Source organism: Silurus meridionalis, chromosome 21 (genome assembly GCF_014805685.1).
Source record: "Silurus meridionalis isolate SWU-2019-XX chromosome 21, ASM1480568v1, whole genome shotgun sequence".
Lineage (NCBI taxonomy): Eukaryota > Metazoa > Chordata > Actinopteri > Siluriformes > Siluridae > Silurus > Silurus meridionalis.
Window position 1 is genome coordinate 5,108,001 of NC_060904.1, and position 14,017 is coordinate 5,122,017.

Consider the following 14,017-nt stretch of genomic DNA (forward strand, 5'->3'; position numbering starts at 1 on the left):
TTTCTGCTGTTATAAAAATCGGCTTATCAGAATGAGTTGTAATGGACACTTAGGTAGCTAAAGTAGCTGGAAAAAAGTTACATCATAAATAATGAATAAGTATATATTATTTAAAATTTTCACTAGGTTAAGGTTTTTAATTATTTGATAATACCAACTATACTCATAAAAATGATGACTGTTTAAGGTTGTATAATGTGAAACTAACAGTGACACGGCATGGCTGAACTTTCACAGCAGGTTAATTCCTTTTAATCTCAACAATGACCAAAATGCCTGTGCTTTTAAAATAACAACTCTATTCTCTCTATTCGAGACTTTCTGCAATTTCACACCAATTTCATTTAATTGAATCACATCAGTTCAATCAGAGACTCAGTGCTCTAAGATGAATAACAGGGTATTCAGTTGCCTTTTTATCTGAGCTGGACTTTATTCGTTTTGCTTACACACACTCATATTTTGCTATATGCAAATATAAAGACTTTGCAGTAAACACTGAAGCAATGAAACACAGAGTGCTGTAATCAAACCATGCTGTAATTCCAATGCAATCAAACATTTTTAACAAATAAATTATTATCCTGGTGTCTTTTGGACTTGGGGACATCTTTTTGGTATACTGTATATATTTATATTTAAGTCAAAATAAGTATATAAAGGTGTATAAAAGTCTAAAGCTCTAGCAAATGTCAGCCTTTTTTTTTATAGCCCATCTGAAATCAGCTTTTCTTTTTTTTACTTTTTTTTTTCTAACTTTCATTTTTCTAGAGTGATTATTTGGTATAATTTTCAGATTTATACTTACATCTACAATCTATTGATTTATTTTTTTAATAAAGTTATATTTTGAAATTTGAAGCAGGTATAAGGTATAAAAATGTATCTAAAGAAAACTTTTTAATGGATTTTAATAGATACAATTTGAAAAGAAAGCAAAAAACCCCCATTTATTTTATATAGAAATTTTACTTTAACTTATTATAATTTTTTTCATTTCTATAACAATAACAATGTGGTTTCCAATCCAAATGTCATTGCCTTTAAGAGACTCAATAAAATTCACTTTCACTCTGAAAATTTTAAGTATTTTGGGGAACCTTTGAGGATTTGTTCCTGATTGGCATTTTGTATCCTGCAGTTTTGATCTGTATGACTAATGGTGACTACAAACTAATATATTTATATATAATTATTTAGAAATGAATATGTATGCATATTTTTTTGGTTAAAAATCACATCTTCAAGGATTCTAAGAAATCTTCTCTCACTCCTACTGTACACGCTGTTTTCAGGCAAGCTGATAAGATGTTGACAGACAGATGTGATGCTGTCAGATTTGCCATGCAAAGAAGTTTAGCCAAGCATCTGGTTTTATCATGAGTGAGCTGCTTTCTTACAGCTACAATCGTCTAAAGATTTAGAACCGATTTGTCTTTTTTAAGTATGTATTTACGTGTTCACTTTAGAACCATCTGCTTTTGCCCTGTGTGTTACTGCTGTTAGTGAGTGAATGATGCTGATGGTAATGACTGAAGCGTATATAATGAGCACAACAGAAACATACTGAAAAGCTCTTACTTCACAATATCATATAGGATATTCATTTCTTATATGAACAATAATAAATAAGGAAAAAAAACTTCTTCCTACCTTGGTTTTGAGCAGAGGCAAAGTGCGCATGTGTGTGTCGTGTGTATGTGTGTGTCATTAGGAAGATGCTTTTATACTCCACTTTGCTTCATGGAGGTCGGATTACAGAGGCTGTTATTATGACATCATTTCCTCTGATGTAATCAAGAAACTCTGCCAATTGGACACTAAAACAATTACAAACCATAATATTGTCCTGTTATTGTTTTTGCTGGGGCCAAGCGATGATCTGTGGCTTCACAATCAGGAAGAAAAGTTGTTTGGTCATTTGAATGCTTTTTTTTTTTTCTTGTTTAGTAGGACAAACATGCCCAATGCTTACCTATGATGGTGTGCTTGTACCATTAGATTGTAATACAATCTAAAAGTAAAATGTGTACTTTATCATGTTCACTATATGGACAAAAGTATTGGGACACCTGACTTTTCCAGCCATATGTGTGGTTCCCATAAAGTTGAAGGCACACAAATGTATAGGATGTCTTCGGATATGGTAAAATTAAACTTTTCTCTTCACCTGAATTAGGAGACTTAAACCTGTAAATGCATGACAATGGCCCTGTACACAAAATAAGATCCATGAAGAATTGGGGCAGAGTGGAAGATCTTGAAGAGCCTGTTATAGAGCTTGGACCTCAACCCTGTTGAACACCTTTTGGATTAATTGGAATACTGACTGTACCCCAGACTTCCTCACCTCACCTACATCAGTACATCACTTTGACATAACTAACACACTTGTGGCAAAATTAACATTAATCTCCACACGTTCACTCCAAAACATCGTGAAACATCTTCCTAAAAAGACAAAGTTATAAATGTGGAATGTGATGTTCAAAAAGCAAATTTTTCCTAATACATTCCTTATACATTTTTCTGAGTGCGCACTGTGAAATCTGACATGGCTCAGCCATTTAGGGACATGCAGTTGTAGAGCTGTGAAATGTCCACTTGCATAGTTTAGAACAAGGATGTTTTAAAAAATGTGCTTTTGCGTATAGCTCTGTATAATTTTTTTTACAGTGAAATCTTGTGTATCCATGCTGTCCCAAAGAACTTATGTTTGCTATGTTTGCTCCTTCGTCCATCCCAGTAGATCAATCATCAATCACAAAATGTACATGTTTTTAAAGGGATGAGTTTTTATAAAGCCATGCCTTTGAGTTCAATTCATTAAAACATTAAAACAGTTCATTGCTTCGTAACAACTGGAAAGTCATAGGCAAGAAAAAATCGTCTGCAAATCTGGATGCGTTTAAGGGCAAACAATGAGTCATGCTAAAAAAGGAAAAAAAAAAAAACGGAAAGGCAAAATTAAGGTAATACTGTTGAAAAGTCAGCTGTGTCTTTGGTAAAGAAATGATGAAGAAAAAAATAAGTGCCAAAAATGTGATTAAAAAGTGTTTGGCGAAAATGAGTGCTAGGCTTTGAATCAGTCCAAATTAGAGTTTTGCTCATTGGTCATTCTTTATGACATTAGAAGTCGGTGATCAAAACATCAGAATTTATTAGAACTGCATTTTAGTCCAACAATTTCACATCCCCGATAACTATATATACAGTCAACCCCCGATAATTCATGGTTCGGAACTCGCGGCTCGGAAAATTAGCGGGTTCTCATTTGGAACCTAACTAACAGCAAGTTGCAGATTATTTTAAAATTTGTGGGAATCTGCAGCGGGACCGAACATTAGGAATAACATTTTAAACTAGGTATTTGGTCAAATACTGTACACAATATATATACAATATATGTTTATAAAGTAACATAATGTCTAGATGAATCCACTAAGGTACCATAGGGGCGCGTCTAAAATTTACAGGTTTTCAGAACTTGATTTTGATGAACTCGGGGACTTAGAACGTTACCCCTATGAGTTTGGGGACTACTGTATATATATATATATATATATATATATATATATATATATATATATATATATGTGTGTGTGTGTGTGTGTGTGTGTGTGTGTGTGTGTGTGTGTGTGTGTGTGTGTATGTGTGTGTATATGTGTATATGTGTGTAAATCTATCTATCTATCTATCTATCTATCTATCTATCTATCTATCTATCTATCTATCTATCTATCTATCTATCTATCTATCTATCTATCTATCTATCTATCTATCTATCTATCTATCTATCTATCTATCTATCTATCTATCTATCTATCTATCTATCTATCCACTGTATCTTTCTCAACTCTCATGCAATTGGGAAAACTACTAAAATAGAAATAGTAAGGAATGTGGACTAAACCTGGACTAAACTAAAAAGTCTCTCTAAACTGAGGAAGACAATTTAAAGGGAAACTGAAACAAATGTTTGGAGTAAAGGTTTTAGTGTGAACATCTGTGTTTATGAAAGTGTAAATGGGATGGAACGTGTGTATAAACTCTATGTATACTGACTCAAACTTTTTTCCTGTTTGTGCCTTCGATTAAAATCGACCAATCACACGATTTAGCTGCTAGCAAGCTGGTCCTACCTTAACTGACAGAAGTTACAGTTGAATTGCAGTTATGCGGTCATGTGATTAAATACGTTCAGGATGTCTGTACTACTGAATACAATGGAATCTGGAATCTGCTCAGAATATGTGCATTAGTGTGAAAGGACTTCTGACTGTAGCATGAATGACAGACTGATCCTGATGTTCTGGAATCTTACAGTTTCTATAATAACAACTTAAAAACAGACACTTGTACCACTCAGAGTAAAACCTGGAGTGACGATTTTATTTTTTTAACATTTATAAAAGGAGGATTGGTTGTTTTTGAGATTACACTATGTTCATGGAACATTAAAATCTAACTAAAAACCATTAATATTTTCAACATGCTGTTTATTAGTTAAATCATCATAAGATTATTGACGTGATAAAAGTGGAATAACACGCAAGACCAAGATGTTCGACAAAACATTGATGCACTTAGGTGTAGCAAAGAGGGGTGTAGTGGCACTTTGTTTACGTAATTTACCCCCTCGATCCACCACATTACAAAATGTTAGTAGTATCTGTATCTGGTGTTACCCTGCTTACAATGTTCATTTAAAATATTTGCCCCGCACTGTCACAAAAAGTCCTTTTCGAAGTTGCCTGAAATTTCATTTACTCGTTTTATGTTGCATTTACTAGAAAAGTAAAAAATTTCATTATAGTTTCAGTTCATGCTACATTTATTTTTCAACTAGTATCAAAAACATCCAATAATTATTTGTTTCACATCTTACTAGGAATGAATTTACTCTCGTTCGTTCTTGCTGTTTTTACAGAGCTGCAGCGCCACCTAGTGGATTAATGTTCTTAATGATTATTTTACTGATCCTGATGTACTGTACTTGTTTTTGTTCTAGAAGAAAGGAAGCTTGACGTAGACTGAACGCACTTTTAGAATGGTTGAGGCTATTCCTTTATCAGCAGTCCAATATTATTTAATATATTTCAATAGTGTAAAAAACAGGAGGTTATGTTTGAAAAATATTTTTGTGCCTAGGCATCTAGATGTACTAAAAAAGATGCATCAATAGGAATCAGTGGGAATATACCTTATATACATTTTGCTCATATGAATATAAGTATTTTGTGATTTTTATTAACAAAAGATTCAGAGAATGTATTTCACTGAGATTTATTCCAATAAACAGTATTTCAATTCAATACACATTTTGTCCTCTGGTGTATTCAACACATTTATTGCTTTTTTGGGGGGATGGTGGGGGAGTTGATCTAGATAGATATGTATTTAAATATAAATTAATTAATTAAAAAAATCTAAACTGAGTCAAAACTGAAAAAAGAAAACATAGGTCTAAGTAGGGAGTGTTTAACATCATTCTAGAAAGCATTTAACTAGAAAAGAACATTTGTATCTGTTTTTACCAACATAAAATTATAATCAACCCTAGACTAAGATTACAGTGTCCATAATATGTCTCCATTACCCCAAATCTATACACCGACCAGACGTTACATTATAATATTATAACATTATGACCAGTAAGTGAATAACACTGTCTTCATCATAGCACCTGTTAGTGGGTGTGATACATTAGGCAACATGTGAACGTTTTGTATTTAAAGTTGATGTGTTAGAAGCAGAAAAAATAGGCAGATGTAAGGATTACATCGAGTTTGACAAGAGCAAAATTGTGATGGACAGACGATGGGTCAGAGCATCTCCAAAACTGTAGCTCTTGTGGGCTGTGCCCTGATCATTGGCCATATACACATACACAATTTGAAGTACAGCTGAAATAATTGTTATTTTTTATCTGTACTCCAAATTGTTCCCACAAGACCAACACAATCCAAACCAAAAAGTCCCCTTTGGTGATAAAGCTGTGAGTGGTGTGAAGGTCGGCGCATTTTTTTACGAACAGCATGTAGTGAGTTCAGGGCTGTTCTTCCAGAGGGCAGAAAGTGTTTATTTCCCAATGATGAAAGTTAGTATATTATATATTCTCTATAAATGACAAAAAAAAAAAAAAATCCCAGGAAAATGCAAGGTCTTTTTTGTGAAGACTTAATCATGATTGAAAAAAGTGTTGCTGACAAACCCAGTGACACCACAGACTCGTTCCATGAATTATTATTATGATTATTATTAATAATAATTACATTTTAATTTTGACTCACTTTAAGTAAAGTCTCTATTATATCATTCAAATGCCAATGTATCAGGATTATGCTAAAGGATTATGTTACACTTACCATCAGCCACTTCACTATGTCATAAGGTCATAAACAAATTTATTTCAAAAATAAACGAGCCAAAAGTTTTCCTTATAATTAGTGAAAAGTCCTCACAACTATCGTAAGACAATTGTGTGTGGTGGGGATAAAGAGAATTTCCAATTCCATTTGAAATGATGTGCAATGGTTTTCATGCAGCAACACAATGCTCAGAAACGGACATATCTTTACCAAAGCGCCCAAGTTACCCAACCAAATAAAAAGAAATGTAATCAGTCAATTAATTAAACAAATGTAATATTTCCTGCATGCCGTAGGGAAGCTTTAGAGGCTTTACAGCATGTCAGTTTGTATATTTTTTTAATCTGCACAGAAACAAACACGGCACACTGTTTTCTTCGTTATGCTTCCAGTCATACTGCTAATTACCTTAATATAGTTTAATTACACTGAGTTTGTTCCAAATGATCATTTGAATGTAACCTACATGCACAAACGTTTGTGGACACCTGACTGATTGGTATGTGCTGTTTGAACATCCCGTTTCAAATTTAGTCCACATTTACTATTATAATAACCGCCACTCTTCTGGGAAGTTGTTCTACTAGATTTTGGCGTGTACTTGTGGAGTATTTATTTAGAAACAAGGTGTAAGTGAAGTCATTTACTGATGTTGGTTAATTGAAGGAAACATTTTATACTACAGAGAGATTCTATACAATTGTGCACCTCCAACTTTGTGGTAACAATTTAGGAACGACCACATATGGCTGGAAATGTCAGGTGTCCAAATAATTTCAAATGTTTACATCTTAAGACATCTATTAATAAAGTACCTGTGATTAATTTTGATAAGCACGTGATTTGTCTTTGCCATATTCATAGTATGCAAATGATATTGCAATTAACAGATTGAAATAAAATCTAGCCCAACGCCTCGTGTTATATAAGCGCTCTCTCGGTCTTGACGGATGCCGAGCGCAAACACAAAAAGCCGATATCGAGTTTCAGGATGTCGACGATGTGATTAAAGAGAGCAGGTGCTCTGTTCTGGTTGGGATAATAAGGGACCTTTATGAAGGGCAAAAGTGTCCTCTAACAGCACTAAAGCTAAAAACAGACATATAAATTATAAGATATACATCAGGATGTTTTGTTCATCCTGATGTTAATCTAAATGTACATTTCAGTCATTTCATTTTGAGATTTAATTTGTAATAAGGTGAGACCTATTTGTTTGGATTTTTAGTCTTATAGATACCACAGTGAGAAATAAATTATGTAAAATATGAATATCAAATAAATAACCTTTCATCCAAACAGGTCAAGTGCCATAGGGTCTGAGGAATTTATAATCAAGATCCAAACAGCACACACACACACACACACACACACACACACACACACACACACACACACACACACACACACACACACAAACACGAGGTTACAGCAAAAAAGGTTTCTAAGAAAATCTCGGGCAACATCCAGACAATGCCATCAGGCAACCCTGGGTTCAGAACTTACAAGCTTCAGGTCAGTAGTGCAGAAATTCTATCAGTGTACAGTAAACCTTTGTCTATAAGGGACCAACAATTGAACTTGAACGATGCCATGTGCCAAAATTAAATGTTGCATTATTCCAAACTGTACTATATTAAAATTAATGTTACCATGAGTCCTTCATTGATGATTTCGAACTGAACAACAATTTCGAAAATGTATTTAGAAATGAATGAACGAACAAACAAAGAAGTAAATAAATAGAAATGTGTTTATAATGTGTTTAAATAAAAATTATGTTTTCTTGTTGGATAAAACTTGTAGTATATCATAGAAACAATCCCATTTATACTGTAGCACACTAGAGTTTAATGCCTGAAACATCTATTCAAGCTATAAGCAATACAGCCATATGCTTGTAATATCAGTGTTCTCTAATGACAGACATTAAGACCGGTCAAAATTCAGGATATTATTGTAAGTAAGATTCAGTTAATTTATTTTTTAGATCATTAGATTGAAATTCTGATCACAGAGGGAGGTACTGCTGAAGTTTTTGCAGCTTAAAAATCTAACAAAAATGTTATGTTACATTTTATATATAGATCTGTGTCGATTGCATTTCCCCCCTTTTTTATTTATTGTATATAGCATGTTGGGCCAAATCAAGATCACCATTGTCTAACTTTTGCACCCAGGCCGTAGTTTGGGCTTCCTTATTTGTGTTTATCAGCATTTCACTGCTAAAAAAAGAAGGAGGCGTTTACTTGTGTACAGTGAAATCCTTTCTTCACATATCCCAGTGATGTTATGGTAAGGAGGGTAAGAGCACAATGTCAGCCATAATACAACACCCCTGGAGCAGAGAGGGTTAAGGGCCTTGATCAAGGGCCCAAGAGTGGCAGCTTTCAATAAGAACGACCAATTTCTACTTTTACACTAATAATCAGAATCAGAATCAGGTTTATTGGCCAAGTGTGTTGACACACACAAGGAATTTGGTTCCAGCTGTTAGTGACTCTCAAAAGTACAGACATAAATAAAACCTATACATGACAAAACAGACAAGACAAAACAAAACAAGACTATACAAGACAATACAGACAATCCAGAATAATAAAAACATTTTCAATTATGGAAATGACACTACATCAACCAGTTGACGATTGTACATTTTCCTGCTTGATTAAATTTCATAAATAGCCCTGCAACCTCTGCATCATCACTTCCGAACACGGTTTCCCCTCTGTCACGTCTTCTTTCACACCATTCACAGCATGACAGTAACACCTCCCGCACACAGTGCTAACTGTCATACACAGGTGTTCGAGATGTTTCCTCCTCCTATGTTTCATAATGAACAACTACTTACATAAGCAGTGACACAAACACAAGAAAACATTGAACACAAAAGAAAGTTTCGACTCATTTGAACAAAATCTTATGACAGGTTATAATGATGTTGCTTTATTTAGAGAAATACAATGAGGAATTTGACTATACTGTACCAAACAGTGCTATAATGTAGAAAACAATGCATTCTGCCCAATATTTCTTATAATAACCCGCAATATACATTGAATGGCAATGCATTCGTGGAGTGATATTGGAATTAACAGTTGAGAGACTCCTCGATTGAAGCATAATCCTTTTTTTTAAGGACAAATCATACAGCTCGCTGAAATACATTCGTTCTGTATGGTGACATTTGGTTACTATGCCTGATTCATCCCAACACCTTTTCCAACACAAGGAGTTCTCTTTAATTGTTGACCTCTCTGTTCAGCTGGGGTGGTTCCCTTTGGAGTCTGTTTTTTCTCAAGGTTTTTGCCTCATAATGTCTCAAGGAGTTTTTCTTTCATTGTCGCCAATGGCACGCTCATTAGGGATAAACTTATTAGGAACAAACTCATAGACACTAAACTGATACATTTTAACTTTATAACCTCTTTAACTTTGCAAAGCTGTTTGAGACAATGTCCATTTTAATAGTTCAAAGTTAACAACTTTTTTTTGTTCGGTTTTTTTTTTTGTTTGTTTGTTTTAGCAACTAGCAGCATTATTGTGCTTATAGGTTTGTGGGTTTCTTTTCTATAGGTAAAATTCCTTTAGCTGAAGGAGTAGAGCGTGTTATGTTAAATTAGAAAAGCTTGTTAAGCTAATTTTAAGTTTTTTACTTGCTGCTGTCTATTTTAAATAAACGTTTGGTTACATAATTGAACTTCATGTCTCTACTTTTAGATAAAGAGTTGATGCGAAGATTAATTGTTAATGTAATCTTTTAGGTCAGGGTATTAGAACAGTAATAAACTGCAAATTTGGTTTACAAAGGGAAAACAAAAGGAAACAATAACACAACAATAACACAATTGCCCACTGGTTCAGATACCAGTTGGCAATTGTTTAATCATGTAAGTAAGTAAGTAAGTAAGTAAGTGAGTAAGTAAGTGAAAGTAAGTAAGTAAGTAAATAAAAGTAAGAAAGTAAAAGTAAGATCTTACACATACGCATGGAAAAGAGCAAGAACATACAGACCTTGGAATAAACAAGACAAAAAAAACACAATGGAAAAATTATGGACTACATCCAAATAATTCAGTCAGGCAGTCTTAGTTTCGAAACTTACAAACCTAAGGTCAAGAGTGCAAAAAACTCCACCAGTGTACAGCAAAAACAGTGCACACTTCTGCATAGCCCAGAGGAAGTTATTAGTATAACCTTAAAACAAGCACTGAACTGTAGAAATCTGTAGCATATATAGGCTTGTTATGCACTGTAAAAAGTACTTTATTGTCATTGCATACAATACAATGAGCCCTCAGGCAACAACAAGGCATTTACACATCAAACTAAAAGGAATTAAAATTGAGAAGTTCAAAAAGAGGAATAAATACACAGAGTACACTGCCTTGTGACGCCCTGATTATTGAAATGTGTTCTGAGAGGTAAATTTTGTGCATAGGATAAAACCATAATATAAAGCCAAAATTCTGAACCAGGAAAATACAGCAATGTACAAAACTATTATTACAAGAGCATACTTTAAAGTTAATTACAGTATGAGTACTGTCAGGTTTATAGTAAACGTCTGGCAACCCTGCTGCCTGTATTTTCTGTTCAATTTTTACCTGACAATTTTTTGGAGGGTAGTTTATAGGAAAATAATCAACCATACATCACAGCAAAAAAACAAACAAACAAAAAGAAGCTCTGACTCATTTAAATGTATTACAATTGTTAAATATATAAGATTTATTTATATTGTATAATTATATATAATGGAATTTCTGCTAATCAAGTTATACCTACTTGATAAAAAAAACACAATTACATTTGTACTGATCTATAGTCTAAAACAATTATACTATAATTTAAATATTATACAATTATATTTTTATGATAGCTAAAGTAATAGCATTTTTATAGCAATAAATAGCAATTCCACCTTATTGTAAGTTAAATACAGTATCGCCTGTGATTTTCCACAACGCTGACATTGTAGATACCTTCCAAATATGCTATAAAAATTGTAAATAATTTATTGATTTATTTTAAAAATTTCTCACTAATTTGCTGATTTGGATGCTTTACATCAGAGGTCCCCAACCACCTGAGTGAGATATAACGCTCTATTATTTATTGCGTTTTGCCCTTTAAAAGCCACTATCCATATTTACATACAGTGTGATTCCAAAAAACATCATTTCCACACTTCAACTAATTATTAAGTGCTACACAGTGATGCCTCGAACAATTCTTTAGTGGGGGAGGTAAGAAAAGACCAAGTGATGGTGATAACAAAGAGAGAGACAGCTAATGATGAGTAAAAGGGAAAAAAGCAGCCTTTGATATTTAATTTGTTTTATGCAGTTTCTGTGGAAACAAAATCCTGTTATGCTGTTATTATTACATTTATGTTGTTGTCTGTCTCTGTATTTAAAAAAACCCTGCAATTTCAAGAATGTATAGATTTTTTTAATCCACAAAATTAAAACCTTCAACGCAACACACATTCATTCACGAGGTTCTTTCTTTAATCTGAAGAATTATTTTTAATCACTAAACATTTGTTGTACTGATGTGCTTAGACAGAACTTCAAGAGATGAAGTTGTGAAGACATTGTGTTATTCCTTCATTTTTTTTTATCATGATTGAGCTAGAGAGTAAGAACAACAAACAAACAAACAAACAAACAAACCAATAAAAGCTATGGATGGCCATGGTGAAGTTTGGAAGCAATACATGTCCTGGGTAAGCTGTGTTGGTCTTTAGGTGTGGTGTAATGACTAGATGACCCATGCCAGCACTGTGATTTCATTCTATTAATGATGTTTTTGTGCCTAAATAAAAAAAATGTATAAAAACCTGGCAAATTCATTATGCAAGACACTGATTTTCTTACATTGTCTTCACTGTATAAGGGAGTATTGCACGCTCACGTGGTTCGCGGTAGAATTAAATGCCGAATAACATCAAGTTTAACTGTAAAACATTGTTTGGGAAATGCAATTTTGATATCAGTTATGGAGAAGATTTGATGAAATATAAACAGTTCCTAATGGTGCATTCAGGCTTTTGCACCCTACTGACTATAATTGAAGTGATCATCTGCAGGAGGGAGGAACTGATTTTCCAAATGATAATAATAAGACCGCAATCGATGGTGCTAAAAATGTGTGTGTGTGTGTGTGTGTGTGTGTGTGTGTGTGTGTGTGTGTGTGTGTGTGTGTGTGTGTTATAAGCAATAATCCTACATAATATTTTGTATTTGAAACATTTATTTTGTATAATGAACTCATTTATTTTCATGAAATAAGTTTGTGTCAATGTTGTGTCAATGTTTATTTCAATGATTTAAACTTTAAAAATAAAGATGAATATAAAATTTCGGGTGAACAAGTGCTACCACGACTACGAAACATATTTGAAAGCTGTTTGTTTGATGTGTGTGTGTGTGTGTGTGTGTGTGTGTGTGTGTGTGTGTGTGTGTGTGTGTGTGTGTGTGTGTGTGTAGGCAGTTGCCATAGAAACACCAACCGTAACACAAGTGATATTTTGGCCCAGTGAACTGGTTATGCCTTTAAGTAAAAAAATTGTGTGGTTATCAATACATTGATGGTTTGTGGCAGTGTGTGTGTGTGTGTGTGTGTGTGTGTGTGTGTGTGTGTGTGTGTGTGTGTGTGTGTGGGAGTGTGTATGTGCAGATGTGTTGTCCTAATACAGTGTTTACTGTCATACCCATGTTTAGATGCGAGTTTTTGAGAAATGTGATGAAATATAAACAACTCCTAGTAGTGCAGTCAGACATTTACCACCTAGTGACTATAATTTAAGTGAACATCTGCAGGGGGGAGGAAGTGTTTCCTGTTTCTGCTCAATTATAATAATAATAAGACCTCAATCAATGGGGCTAAAAATAGGGACAGGCATGAAGTGTGAGTGTGAGTGTGTATGTGTGTGTGTGTGTGTGTGGTTTGGGAGAGAGAGAGAGAGAGAGAGAGAGAGAGAGAGAGAGAGAGAGAGAGACAAGTTTACTGGGGCCAAGATTCACACAACTGACACTTCACACAACACAACACATCCATCAACTTCTACAACCTCTTCACTCAACGGCGTGTATTTCATGCTGTCATCTCTTTTTTGGTGTTGAATATGGGCAGAATAAAAGCTCCACCGTTCTGCAGTGTTATTCTAAAATGCTCAGTGAACCTCTAGAAATCTCAGTGTCATTGCAGAATTCTCAGTGAAGTTACAGGAACTTCAGAGAGGTTATTGAATCCTCGTTGTGGCTTTAAGTAAACCTCTAGAATTATCAGTGTCACTCCTGAATAATTGGATTTTCATAAAAACCAATTACATTTTCATTCAATTTTTACTTAAACTAGTAGAACCAAAACCAGCATGACAACTATGGTCTGCTCTAGAGCTCTAACATCAACCGTACTGAACACCTCTGGGATGAATGTGAATGCTGACTGCACCCCAGGCCTCCTCACATCACCTACATCAGTACCTGACTTTATTAACACCCTTTTGTCTGAATGAGCACAAATCTCCTCAGGCAAGCTCGAAAATCTAGAACATATTTCCGGAATAATTGAGGTCAATATAAGAGGCAACGGGGACGAAATGTAGAATGGGATGTTTCATGTTCAATATGAAT